The 15341-nt window shown below is 34.6% G+C and overlaps 1 long non-coding RNA gene and 1 other non-coding gene across 2 annotated transcripts; one reads left to right on the forward strand and one right to left on the reverse strand.

Annotated features, from left to right (window-relative positions):
• The first annotated feature begins 1233 nt into the window (after positions 1–1233).
• LOC144999018 (small nucleolar RNA R71) lies at positions 1234–1340 on the forward strand. The gene has a single exon (XR_013660546.1). It is a non-coding gene; the product is annotated as a small nucleolar RNA R71 (small nucleolar RNA).
• Positions 1341–9868: 8528 nt separating this feature from the next.
• LOC145045295 (uncharacterized) lies at positions 9869–11094 on the reverse strand. The gene is made up of 3 exons (XR_013681803.1): positions 10963–11094; positions 10661–10762; positions 9869–10090 (listed from the first exon to the last, which is right to left on the reverse strand). It is a non-coding gene; the product is annotated as an uncharacterized LOC145045295 (long non-coding RNA).
• Positions 11095–15341: the final 4247 nt, after the last annotated feature.

Raw genomic sequence — 15341 nt, forward strand, 5'->3', positions numbered from 1 at the left:
TAACCTTTGTTTTATTCCCAAACTCGCATGGAAGAGTGAGGCGTCCAGGATCCCCCCATCTTTTCTGGTGTCTCTCCCAACACAACTTTTGAAGTTTGTTCACTTAGAATCACTGTAGACTGCTTCTTTAATTGCCTTCGAGTGTCGATCAAGTCTTGCAGTAATTTCTGGTTCTCGGGAGCTTTGGATAAGGACTCGACAAAAGGAGTATTAATCGGGATCCCCTTCACATGCTTGACAAACTCTCTATGCTCTCTCTCCAGTGGACTAAGGGTGGCTTGGGAAGGAAAAGGCAAATTCGGCTCATAAACCGAACTGACTGCAGAATTTTTCTGTTCATGACGGGCCCACGTCGTGAACATATAAGGTTCACATCGTGAATTCTGGAACTCAACAGCTTCATGATTTTCGATCTTGATCTTCTTCTTTTTTTGATCGGGCGTTCGTGGTTCTTCGTCCAATGCTTCCAGGAACTCCGAGATAGCTTCTTCTTCGGTGTCTATGGCCATTACATGAGATTGGTTCTGTACTTCGGGACTCTTCGAGGACAATTTTTCATGAACTAGAGTTGCTAGTTGACCAAATTGTACTTCAAGGTTATGGATGGAGGCTTGTTGATTCTTTATCAAAGTTTGTTGTTCCAGAATAGCAGAATCAGTGGCCTCGTGTCGCTTTTCCGATGCTTCCATAAACTTCATTAAAATGATCTCTAGGTCGGGTTTCTTCTCGGCTGGTGGTTGTTCCTTTTGATAGAGGCCTCGACCTGTCTGCCTATACTTCTCTTCTTTTTGCTTCTTATACTCCTCATATGGCATCCACTCCTTCTTCGGTTTCCTCCAGTCCTCATCAATTTTATCCCCACTAGAGTAGCATACTTGAGTATTCCTGTTCCCAAATTCGTCCACGTTGCAGTCCTTGGTCAAGTGTGGACCACTGCATCTCTCGCAACCCACTCTTATGGCATGTATCGATTGGTCCATCTGTATTATCCTACGGTCCATATTTTTTAACATGGCCATGACCGCTGCTATTTCTTCAGTTTGGGACTCTCCTCCGCCTTTAATTTCTTCTTGCCTCGGGTTGTGGTATTCACGGGAGTGTTTTGCGAATTTATCAATTAGCTCCTTGACCTCCCTTGGATTTTTCTTTGTCAAAGGTCCTTGAGAATCAAGGAGTTGTCTCGTCATCATGTTGACCCCATCATAAAAGATTGACATCTCTTGTTGCACATTTAGGTCATGTTGTGGGAAATTTCTAAGTAAGCCCTTGTACCGCTCCCATGCTTCGTACAGTGACTCCCCCGGCTGTTGCTCAAAGTTGGCTATTGCCTTCTTGAGTTTGGCTATCTTGGATGGTGGGCAAAACTGGTCTAGGAATTGCTCACCCATTTGAGCCCAAGTGGTGATTGTACCCGGTGGGAGTGCTTTTAACCACTCCTTAGCAGCTCCTTTGAAAGTGACGGGCAGCATCCTAAGCAAGACTGTGTTCCTGTTGACATTTGGGACATTGAAGTAATCTGCAATGTCATTGACTTCATCTAGATGCTTAAAAGCATCCTCATGGTCTTTCCCGAAAAATGGGATGTCCTTCAGCGCAGTCAATATGTGTCCCTTCAGCTCGAATGTGGCATTGGCAGGTACTGCGGGTTGGACTAATCCGGGACCCACATCTTCTCGGATCCGCTTCTTGTAAGCTCCCATGGACATTTCTTCAATATCTGCCATCTCGTTCCTTGGCTCGTTCTCGGGTTCACTCGTGTGTGTATTCAAATTCTGGCTCGGTGTCGCTTTCGTACTCGGTTTGCACGGGTGTATGATCCAAATGCTCAAGATTGCTCTCATGCTTCGTTGATGAACTTGACTCTCCTGTCTTCTTTCCCGACTTCCTAGAGAAGGCTGACTTCAATTCTTGCAAGGGCGTCTTTTTCTTGTGAATTGCAGACTCGGGATCTTCTAGTGGTGGCACCAATGGTGTGTTTGAGCCTCTGGTCATTAACTCCTGCAACTTGCTAAACTAAAACATAAAACTGGACTAAAATAAGAAAAACTAAAAATGAACTCTCAGATTTCACGTCGTGAGTATACGAAATCTCACGTCGTGAACTCTGTGACAAACAGAACAAAAATTAAACTAAGATAAGCTAGCAAAATAAATAACCAATTAAGCTTTCTGCAGATTTTACTCCTAAAAAAACGATTAATCTAATGCAACTTAATAAACTAATAATCTGCACCGTTCCCCGGCAACGGCGCTAAAAACTTGATGTGCACAAAAGTACCCACTAATTTTAATATTTATAACCTAACAAACTAAGACTAACTATGCACTTATAGGCAGTGTACCTAGTCAGATTACAGTATAGCTTAGGTAAGTCGGGTGTCGATCACAGGGAACGGTGTTACTAATTAATCTACTTACTATTAAATTAACCTAATTTATTAACAAATTTAATAAGGGGTTTTATCTAATTTTGCAAGATCAGATGAACTTAATCAAATTTAATAAAAACACACTCTTGCTTAGTTGAATCCACTTCTTCCTTATGGCTAGCTAATGATTATGGGTTATTAAGTTGGGTTTTAGTTATATTAGTAATTTAGTTCTATCTTAACAATAAGTAACTAATTCATGTCAAACCATGTATGTTCACACATAATTAAACACAAAACTAATTATGAATGTAGATATGCTATGTAAGATTTGTTGTATAAACGCAATTATGGTCACAATTCACGTTCTCTAGCACAGCTAAGATTCATTCAGTCTAATTACTAACTAAGATTGGTCAATCCTAACTCTAATAATTTAATGTTCACTAAATTATCAGGTAAACAAGTTCATGCAGTTTCATGGTCACTAAGCTACACAGAACATGCAATCTAGCAATTAGATAAACAAATAATAACATGCTAGGTTATACAAATCAAACACAAACAATTCTTACCAACTCAAATTAATCCATAAACATATAACTATTCATAAGTTCAAAGCTTCATCTAGCTAAGCAGAAGTAGCAAGATTTAGCTGCTCATCATAGTAATTAAACTAACACAGCTAAAACTAATGAAAACATGTTCATAATCTACTAAAATATAAAACTTTACTTCTTTTGGTGTTGAAATCCCTCTTCCAGGACCTTTTTTCTCCTCTGAAACGTCTCCTAGAACTCTTTTTCTTCTGCCAAAAATTCTCCCATTCGTAAAGGTCAAGGATCTATATAATTGCTGTTATCCATAAATTCACGTCGTGAATAATAATAAATTCACGTCGTGAGTAGTAGATAACCGTGCCCGTCAAGGATTTCTTCACCCGCGTACATATCTTCTAGAACCATTGATTCACGTCGTGAATCCTTTAATTCTCACGTCGTGAATAACCTTTTTCCAGATTTACTTCACTTTTTTTTTTTTTTTTTGGAAAGGGAACTTCCCTAACGAGGGTTTCCGGGCCAGCTTTCGCGCACCGACTAATCCCCCGCTGCAAACATAAATGTACTTAATTCCCAAAGTTTCTTTCTTCAACATTTCCAGTCCCCTTTTCTTCAAAATGTCTTCTTTTTTTGGTTGTAAACAACATTTAAGCTCATAAGTACCATTATTCTAAACAAATTACCAACTTTTTAATAAAAATGTACTTAAATATTGCCTAAAAATAAGTATAAATATGGCAATATCAGTTTGGTAGCGTTCCATTGGACTCTCTAGAATCGTATGTGGTCGTCATCTATACTCCGCTAGATGACTGGATCATCAATAACGTCTATATCGAGGCTCTCATTATTTTATTTGTTCACACAAGAACTATTATATCTACCCATGTTTTACCCAACACATTTTGTAGATATAAAATACATATACAGTTTAAATCATTTAAAACGTGTAATAAAATATTTCACCCAACATGGACAACAAGTATTTAGACAATATGCACACATAGCATGTAATTTATATTAAATACTTCATATCTATGTGTAAGATGAAAGGGACCAGACACTCACTTGATAATGTGGTGACTCTAAATTCAGACAGCGCTTCGTTACTCTTAAAACAATTTCCTTCGACAAAACCTAGTATCATTACCACTATGGTTATGTTTAATATTTACCGAGACTAATTAATAGTCTAGCTATTATAACTATTATATAAGCGTTAAACAATACTTATATAACCCATAATAATAGCCCCAATATTTTTTATAAGTTCCTAATAACGTTACTATAATTAAATAAAAGTTATATTAAAAATAGCGTAGGCGTAGCTCACTTACAACGGGTTTTTATCAAAATAGGGCGCCGCTGGAGTAGCATTCCCGAGCCTAAAGGCTCTTCTTCTCGGAGCCTTCTGGCACTCTTGGGCTTTTGCCTCGTGCAAGGGAGGTTCCCTAGGCTTTTCGAGGGGTTTCGGGGCTAGAGAGAAGTTCTAGAGAGAAAGGGAAGTTAGGCGAGGTGTGAGGAATGAAAAGGGCTTCACCTCTTATTTATAGGAGGATGGAGGGTCACTCACATCGTGAGTTTTAAGGTGCTCATGTCGTAAGCCAGGCTGGCTACAGCAAGGCACATCCTGGTGCTGACACGTGGCATCGCACACTGGGTGGAAATCAGCTGATTTTTCAAAAATTCATAACTTTTGCATACGAACTCCGTTTTTGACGTTCTTTATATTCACGCGTAGGTAAAAACAATATCTACAACTTTCATTTAGACTCTGTCAGCTAATTCTCGACCGATCTTAAATTTAATAGTAGGAGGAGTTTAGGCTATTAAATGACCGTGAAGAATTCGTAACTCCTTCAAACAAACTCCGTTTTTGTCTGTCTTTTTACCATTCAGTTCCTATTAATGATATCTTCAACTCTCATTTAGGTTGCGTAGGCTAAAAACCGCTCAAACTAAAATTCGAGTTTCTGGTCTTACACAGCTAAGCTGAAACATTGAAAAATCATAACTTCCTCATACGAAGCCAGATTTGGGCGTTCTTTTTATGGATGCTCTCAGGTTAACATATTCTACGAATTTCATTTAGATTACTAAGACTAAAAGTCAGTCTATCATAAACTCACTATTTACATCTTCCCGGTGTCGTGCCGGTTCCGTCGCGAAACTTCGATGGGTCATAACTTCTTCGTTATAACTTGGATTTCGGCGCTCTTTATATGTACATAACCCTTGCGACATATTCTAAAACTTGGTTAAGATTATTTATTCTAAATAATCTTTTGTTGAAAAGTCATTTTCGATCCCTATTATCTATAAATTGACTAGCCCGGATCTACGAGCGTTACAATCAAGCTTGGTTATCTAGCCAAACGCATAAGAGACTAGTCATGCTTTTTACTTTTAGAGGAAGAGTATACATAAATAGGTAAGGTTGTGAAGGGAAGTTATTGTAAACATGGGCAAGGAAGGCACAAAACGAAATCCGGTTGATTTCTAAAGATTCTTGCAAGGATGGTGGGCCATGGTGATGTCATACTTCCACAAATGCCTTTAAAACAGACCTTGATTTACACGTTAAAATCGCAACATCTGATATATTTTTTTCGAAAGTATCATATGATAGATTAGAGTTCAAGGATTCCAAAAACCCAAAACAGATTAATTTTTGGAGTTGTAGAACTCTAGGAATCACGTTTAAAGTTTTGCAATAAAATGACCTGTAACGTCCGATTTTCCGACTATTGCAAATATTTTTACTAAAAATACTTGTAGTATAGAATTAATATTATACCATAGTCTAGGTCCAAAAACATTCTCGTAATTCCCATCTAAAGTGTGCAAGTGCCTCAATGAAATGAAACAGTTTTAGCAGTTTAAAGAAAATTAGTGTTATATTGGATTGTTTCTTATAACAGTCGTGTTTTTTTTCATACGAACTCCGTTTTTGATGTTTTTTATATTTTTGGAAACAAGGGAACATGTACTACGAGACTAGAGTGTTTTCTTTACAAACAAACGCTTAATACCGATTTTTAGTTTTTCAGGCTTATTAACCAGGGTCATAGTTTGTGCTTTGTGATTAATTTGAGATTTTCCACGATTGAAAGTTAGATAGCATCAAATTTATTTTAATTGTGATGACACTATATATTTCCAAAATATGCATTAAAGCTTAATATGTCAAATTAAAAAGAGGTTCGCGGTGACTAGATTGTCTATAGTTTTAGACCAAAATTCCAAGATGTTACACTACTTTTAGCAATTCTATTCCAAAACAAATATATCATACGTACAAGTGCAACAGTAAAACTATTCCATCTCCTTCTTCTATGTTAAGATTAGAAAAGCAGATATTTTGCTAGTTGGCAGCACCAACTATATCCAGTGTAGTCAGCAATGGAAGAAGGGGAACACTTCTTTTTGTTGCCAACTTTGGAGCTAGAAATGGAATTACCTCTTTTTCAACACCAATGGTACATCATAGTGCTTTGTGAAGTACTGAAGGTGATGCATGTTAGTGTAGCAAGTCAAATATGGGGAAGATGGTGAAGGCATAAATATGGAGACATAGCAGGTTAAGAGAGGTATCGAGTAGATGCTCTTTTGGTTTTCTTCATATGTGTAACCCCTTTTAAAGGTGTTCACTATGTGTGTACCCCAAATTTAAAAGAAATCCTAAAATTCATATGGGTCTTGAAAAAATAAACCAAAGTCAGAAAGGAAATATGAAATCAATCAAAAAAATTGATTGAAAATGAAATCAGATTGCAATTTCAATTTCCAGATATGAAATAAACCCAAAAAAACATATTTCAGAATACCACTTGCCCCACTTCTTCATTCGAACCCCACTATACTTCCTCCTTTCGTTTTGCTTTTGATCCATGTAATCCCACTGCAAGGACAAATCTTTGTCGTAGGATTGAAAAAATAAAATGTCAAATTTTGATTTTGTTTATTGTCAGTATTTCGTAAGTTGATATGACGTTTTTGTAATTATGTGTTCGGTTTTGATATTTTTCAGCAAATGTTAATTGTTTGGAGTTTAAATGGGTAAAAGGAAAGAGGGAAAAGAAAAAAAAAACATATCCCCCCCCCAAAAATAAAGCCATGTCAATTTTAGCCCCTTCCTCCTCTTTTCGTTCTCTGCCACCTATCAATACCTCATTTGGTGAGTTTTTTTCCATCCATCCGTTTTATGGCCATAACTTTTTTTCCATGAATTTTTTTTGAAAAAACCAAAGTTCTTAAAATTGAATTCTTTACAAAATGAGTACAATCATGAAAATTTCAAAAACAAATTATTTTTTTATATAAAAACCTACAAAAAAATTCCTCAAAAATCATAAATATTTAAGGGATACTTCTTATACTAGTGACTTTGTAAAAAGAATTTTTCAAAAATAAGTTTTTGAATTATTTTATTTTAACTTTTAAGAAATATTAGTTTTAAAAAAATATTAAACACAATATGATCCAAAATGTGATGATTTAAAATATTTATGATTAAAAAAAAACTTTTAATTCAATTTGTTTATGATCCTTAATTTGTTATGATTTAATATTTAGAGTCAAATATTCTATAATCATTAATTATATCTTTTATGATTCAAAAATTAAATGATTCAAAATATATAATGATCCATAATTTTTTTTTGAACAAAACTATATTTATTTGAATATATTATTGATCCGAAATCATATGATTAAAAATGGTTTGATTCAAAATACTACGATTTAAATTTTTGAATCAAAATTTTATGATCCGAAAGGGTAATGCAGGTATTTTAAAAGGTCGTTTTACAAATGGATGAAAGTACAATGTTAAAATTGAAAGGATTTTTCAAAGTACAATGTGTCGATAAAGCAAAGAATTATAAGTACCATATTGTATTAGGTGAAAATGAAAGTAAAATGTTATAAATGACAATTAAATGGAAGTATAATCCTATTTCTTCATCTTTCTTGTATTTAACACTTTGAAATTGATACAAAACAAGACTCCCTTGCATAAATAACAAATCAAGTATTTGAATCTTATCATTAACGTTTTGATGACTTAGGCTTGCAGGTCGATTCAAGAATGAGTTTTTTTTGTAATTTAGTCGTTTCTTTAATTGAGTTTTCTAAACATGTGGAGGGAGTACAAATCAAATTGATAAATTTCCCCCAAAAATCTCAGGGAACAACTTTGACATATGTTTGATCCTTAGGTGATATGTGTTCTCTAGAAGACATCAACGAAATCATGTGGATTAAGCAATAAAAGATCAAATATCAATATTATAAAGGGGGAATTTCATATATACCCTTCTTAAACATCAAAATATCATATTTACCCAACATAATTTCTAAATATCATATTTACCCTTTATAAACTTTCTAAATATCATATTTACCCTTCATAAAATTTCAAAATATCATATATATCCTTTTTAAACATCAAAATATCATATATATACCCTTCTTAAATATCAAATAATTATATATGCACTTTTTAAACATCAAAATATCAATGATAATATCTACAATATCCTCCATTTACAAAATAATAATAATCAACAACAACAAAAACTAAACAATCAAAATATACATTCCATAGAAAGGGTTAAAAATAAATCTTTTTGTCTGTCAAGAAGCCGACATTCCAACAATTTACAAGTTCACATTCCATTTTTATAAACGTAAGGATAATATTGTTAAATTTCTTAATTATTATAATAATTCTAAGGTATAAAAATGATTATAAAATATTAAAAACATTATAAAAAATGATTTGGGCAAATATGACATTTTGAAGGTTTATGAAGGGTAAATATGATATTGAGAAATTAAACTGGGCAAATATGATATTTTGAAGTTTAAGAGGGGCATATATGAAATTCTCCCTATTATAAAACCCCATCTAATTATAATTAACTAAACCTAATTGTCAATTTGATCAAAAACCCTTTTGAAAGAGATGGTTGTCTATTTAAGACTCATTCACAAGGTTTGTTTATTTTCTTTGTTTTTTTAGTAGTTTTTAATGAAAAAAAGGAAACAAAAATGAGCACTTTTGGTCCAATTAGCATCCAACCAAGTCTGTATATCTAATACTTGTATGTTGAAACTCCATGTTTTTACGGGGTGTTTTATTTACTTAGTTTCTAGTTTTTGCAAGAAAAATAATTGGAAGAAAACTTTGTGGTTTATGAGCAAAAACGTAAAATGCCTAGAAACCAACTTTTGTTATGTACCAATAAGATTCAAACTTAGACTCTCAGGTAGAGTTTACTTAGACAGATGTAAAGACCACATATCCTCAATTTTTTCATAGTGAGTATCGCAAAAGGATCGACTTTACCCATTAGATATGTAAGTGGTAATTCTTCAGAAGATATTACTATCACAAATAACACTCTCCTACATACAACTCTTCTTTTTTCATCAACTAAATCACCATTTTCAATCCCTGAACCTTCTTTCGGAATTATTCCCAACAATCATCAAAACGTTTGAAGTAAATGAGTTAATAAACTTTAACTAACAAAAACATCCCTTATATGTGTGAGTGAAAGCAAATAATCTAAGAGAAATGAAAACTAAAACAAAAAATCTACAATAACTTATCAATCGACAACATTCACAAATGAAAATTGTACTTTCAAGTAAACTACATTGACTTATAATGTTGTCTTGTTTACCTCTTTACCTTTAGTGGTACTTTTTGGTTGTGTCGTTGTAGCCTTATAACGATTTAGTGACACTTTTTACTTATACCATTAAAAGTTTTTTAAGTTTTTGTGGCACTTATTTTATGTCACTATATACCTGCTAAAATAAAAAGTATATATCTATCTTTAGCAACAATTCTTTTACCAAAAAAATCATATTTAAAAATTAGGTTCGATTAGATTTTTTTTTTATTTATTGAAAAAAAAATAACAAAAGGACAATAAATAGAAAAAATAATATATTTACTTGTCTAATAACAATAGTTAAAATACAAGTCTTCTAAAATGGTTAATAAGTCTAAATGATGTAATACTAACACTCATAACATAAAACTATCAAACTAAATAATTGTCTAACAACAATATTTAAGAGTTAAACAAGCCCCATTTGTAGTGAAATGATGTTTTCTTGTGTGGACTCCAATACAGCAATAGGAAGCTGCATGCAAAAACAATACATTAGATGCTGAATAATTAAGAATTATCAATTATAGAAAGACCCTCTATATGAAACAAAAAGTAAACTTGTAAAATGAAGTGATGAACGAGATAAGATTTTGTGTAAATGCTTGGACAAAAATAAAAAATAAAATAATAATCTTATTTCAGATTTCATATACAGAAAGGCAAAAACTTGTAAGAGTGAGTTATTATCTATTCCTCACTAGAGCCATGTGTATATGCATAAGGTATGCTCATGTTGGTTGGAAGAACAATATAAAGCAGTCAAAATAAACCATGAATAAATGTACTTTTTAGAAAAATTGAAAATAAAAAAAGAGAAGGTACCTACAACTAGACCATGAAAAAAAAGGTTGCCTCCTCAATATAATTGAAGTATCTAAATTATACATACAACAAATTGTTACAAGGATGTTCTTGCCTAATGTCTTGCAGTTGCAAATATCAAGTTATCATATCGATATCTTCTCTAAAGATGATTAACGTTAAAAATAACTGGAAAAAACAAAAGACAATAAAATACGAAAAATATCTAAAAAAGGATTACCTCCTCGATGACAAGAAACAGATAAAGCAATAAACTGGTGTCTTCTCTAATTTAATTAACGGTGTCGGCTATGAACTAGCACAAATCAACATTGTGGATTTCCTACAAAACCCTTAGCATTGTTACTAATTCGAACATATAACTAAACTTACTATTCATTAAATTAAAGATTGAAGAAATTATAACATGAAATAGCTTGAACTCACATAAATCCCAAATTTCTCGACAAATATATGTTATATATAGAAAAATCAATTAGCAAGCATAGACGAAGGGAATAGACATGTTAGGAGACAACTTACCGACTACCAGAAGTGGGATATTAGGAGGTGTGGAGAGAACAACAACGAGACTCCATCAGAAACCGACTCTTGAGCGAGAAAGAAACCAGACAATAGTGAAAATAAAAGTGAGGTGCCACTAAAACCCTAAGCGGAACGCTTTTAATCTTGCGGAAATCAGGAGCGGGAACTTGAAAACATAAAAGGTTTTAATTTTAACCAGAAGGTTACAGTTACCCCGATATGCGGGTCATAAAATTTTAATGGTGTTTCCGAATCGATAAATACGACAGACATAGAAAGTGCAGTGATGAAAAGCTCGAACATTACCCCAGACCGTTTTTTTTTATCTTCATGTTCTTATGAAAAAATGTAAAGATTTTAACTGCAATGGCCAAAAGTGTCAAAAATTAATAAAGAATTAAAGGGGTAGAAATTAGTAACTTTTTAGAAAATGGATCAAAGTTGTCAAATCGTTAAAGTTTTTTGGACAAACTTTAAATATTAAAAGGTTCATAAAAAGTATAAAAATATTAATTGCAAGAACCAAAAGTATCAAAATGGCTAAAGAATAATGAGCAAAATTGTAAAAGAAAACATCCAAATCTGTTATTCATAATTTTGAAACCCAACAAAGGACCAATTCTACCAAATAAAATAACAAATTCACTATTCCTAAGATTCATTTCTTTAATATATATATATATATATATATATATATATATATATATATATATATATATTAGATATAATGACACAAAATATAATTTGCCACTATAAATATACTATAGTGGCACAAAAAATATGTACTACTAAAAGTTTGTGCTATTGAATGTAATTTTGTTTGTAGTGGTTGTACGCTCTAAATAATTACAGAAGGAATTAGGTTCTTTTTGGGCGATGATATGGTATGATTTCTTGTGGAGGATCAAGTCAGAGGATACGTCGATGTGCAGAAGGGAGACGTTGAAGGAGAAGTGAACACGAAGGATTGAATCGACGTAATGATAAATTACGTCGATCAGTGGGTGGGTTACGTGCCAGTGTTGGAACCGTGTGAACTTGTTTTTGGAGGCACCAGAAAAATGGGTCTTTATATATATATATATATATATATATATATATATATATATATATATATATATATATATATATATATATATATATATATATATATATATATATAACAAATCTAATATATTCCTAAAATACTCTTATTTCCACCTATTTCTCCAGCGAAACTTCAACCCTCGACCAAGGAGAAAAGATAACATCTGATACCGTTAGGCTATAACCTTTTTGTGTGTGTGTGTGTGTGTGTGTATATATATATATATCCATCCCACGGAGGAACCGGGCATGATAATTTTTCATGATCCGACTCGAGCAAGAATCAAAAGAAACACATGAATCCATATAAAATATATGTTATCTTGAGCTCTACTCAACCAATGCAGATCTGGAACACTCGACTCAAACGCTTTTGCTATCTGAGTTTGGCGAGTTTGTTCAAAAGCCTGAAGAATCTCGGATTGCCATGTTCAATCAATACAATCATCTTCTCAGCAAGATGATGAACTAATCGAGCAAAAGGTTACGTTCATGAACATTCTACGATTGGAATGGAAAGTAGTGGTGTCAACTGTCAAAGCTCACGAACAGTTCAAGAGCTATACTCTTGCGAAACTTGTAGGTATACTGAAGGCGCAACAAAGTGAAGTGATGAAGGAAGCAAAGGTGGTATCTGGAATGGGATCTCTTGCCCTAATTGTGAAGGGTAAGAATACTGTTGATGATGGGTCTGATTCAGATCACTCTGAGTATGAACTCTCAAGTGAAGAATTCGCTTTGATGGTTTCTAACCCTAAGTGTTTTGCTAAGAAGAAGTTTCCCTCAACAAAAAATAGAAATTGTCAGGGAAGCTATAGCTCATAAAAGGTGAAAGAGGAGAGCAAAAATGGTTTGCAGAAAGAGGAAGAGAAAAAGGAAAAGAAAGTGACCGGTGACTCTGGATACGATTGCAATTATTATCATAGCAAAAATCATCTTGGCAAGGAATGTATGTTGCGAAGGAAGAATGAGAAGAAGGAAGGAGAAGATGAGGAGGCTTATCACTTACGAAAGCTGGAGGAGATTAAGAAGAAGAAATCTAATGATAATTCTATGTCTGCTTTTGTTGTACAAGAAAACTTAGCTCAAGGTGAGTTCGGAGGAGTGGATGTCTGGTCGACAAACTCATAGGATGAAGATGTGTGCAATCCTACACATGGAAGTGTAACAGCCCGGAATTTCAGGTATTTCTTTAAATTATTTTGGGGCACATTTAGGAGGGGACTCGGCGAGTTGGTGCCTGACTCGCCGAGTAGGACCACGGTCTTGGTCACAGATACGCGATTGGACTCGACGAGTCCAATAGGGACTCGGCGAGTCGACGCTGTTCAGCTAAAACCCTAGCCGTTTTGATTCTGAATCGTATATAATGTCTTTAGGGCCGTCATGTCTCGTCTTTTGGCCGATTGAAGATATCTTAGGAGTCTGTGGGCATCTGGAGCAAGGGTGAGGGCTAGTGGAAGCTTGAAGAGGTTGTTAGACAAGGAGAGGCAAGGTGGTGATCAAAGGAGGTTCAAGGGGTCGAGTTCTGAAGGTTGGGGACACAGGGAACACGTTTCCAGGTAATCTTCGGATCATATCTGTAGCTTTTACGTTGTATGCGAATTTAGGGTTTAGGAAACCCATTTAAGGAATTGATAGATTATAGTGTTGTTACAAGTGGTTAAACCCCTGTAATAGTATATGTGAAGGTCCAGGAAGCCCCATATCTATATATTACGGAATCATGCGAGTTACAGGAGGCAGCGGATTGACTGCATGGCGAGGACTCGCCGAGTCCAATGATCAGACTCGGCGAGTAGCTTGAAGATTCACTAGGACTCGCCGAGTTGTTCTTCAGACTCGGCGAGTAGCTTGAAGACCTACTGGAACTCGTCGAGTCGTTCTTTAGACTCGACGAGTGGAGTCGGGGTGTCTAGACTCGCCGAGTTGCCTTTGCATTCGACGAGTCCGGTCAAGTTGACCGTTGACCTGTATGTAATTTAGTAGGGTCGGTTGTCTTGTTTGATAAGATCATTAATAAAGGTATGTGGTATTATAGGGAGCCTGCAGATTAGCGGATCGAGTGCGAGTAGCTCGAAGGGTTTATAGCTTGCATACTACGAGGTGAGTCTCCTCACTATACTTCAACCGTAAGGGTTTGACTGCGCGACCGGAAGGTTGTATATGTTGTATTTATGCTATGTCTAGAGAGGTAGATGCTTTATATGTGATGTATGCTTATACGGGCCGGAAGGCGTGACTTTATGTGATAGAAAGAACGGTATGATGTATGACTTATGTGTTATGTGTGATATGTTATATGTGTTTTGTTTTATACTATTATGGGCCGGAAGGCAAAATACTATGGGCCGGAAGGCAATGTTATGTGGACCGAAAGGTCCGGGCCGGAAGGCGTATGTGGGTAAGTTGTATACTGGGGAACTCACTAAGCATTTATGCTTACTAGTTGTGTTTATGTTTTTCAGGCACTAGCGATGACCGTGGGAAGGCGCCGGCGTGACACGTACACACTGCCATTGTTGAAGATCTTGAAGATTTATTATTTATACTTTTGCAATAAACTTGGAATAAACTCTTTTGTCGAATAATGATGTTTTATTTTAAATGAAAAATTTATTTGAAAATTTGAGCTGTTACAGGAAGGGCGTTCGTTGTGAACGAGCAGAATTCACAGTATTCTGGTAGATGCTTGATGGTGATTGATAGCATATCACAGATGTAGGAGAATGCAAGCGAGATTGGAAGGAGCGACGATAGCTGTTTTGCAGCAAAGCCTGTCTCAGAACATTTCAACGAATACAAACAACTGATTAACAAGGTAAACTCCATTCTTGAATCTCTTAATATTCCAATATCAAGATATGAAACAAAATTTAACGATCTAAAATTCACCTTTTCTAGTATAAGCGATAGTCTAAAACAAACCCGATTATCAAACTCTAACCTAACCGATCAATTGAGTAGGGCAACATCCAAGAGCGGGGAGTGACGTATGTGGATTCAGAAGATTGAGTCGGATTTGTCTAAGTCTAGGGACGAATCTATTTATTTGCAGAGAGATAATTTAAAGCTTTTAAAACAACAAAACATTTTTTGTTTGATTGCAAAAAGACTTTACTTTAATATCACTCAACTGCACCTTGATTGTGAAATTGGTCAGAAAATCCAAAAAATGATTTTGCCATTTCTTGAATTAAAGGAAGATGAAATAGACGCAGAATGCTATAAATGTGAATCTATTGTTTCATCTGAAGAATCTTCTGATGCATATAAATTTGGACTTGAAC

The sequence above is a fragment of the Lactuca saligna genome, chromosome 5 (assembly GCF_052625555.1).
Source record: "Lactuca saligna cultivar CGN05327 chromosome 5, ASM5262555v1, whole genome shotgun sequence".
Taxonomy (NCBI): Eukaryota; Viridiplantae; Streptophyta; class Magnoliopsida; order Asterales; family Asteraceae; genus Lactuca; species Lactuca saligna.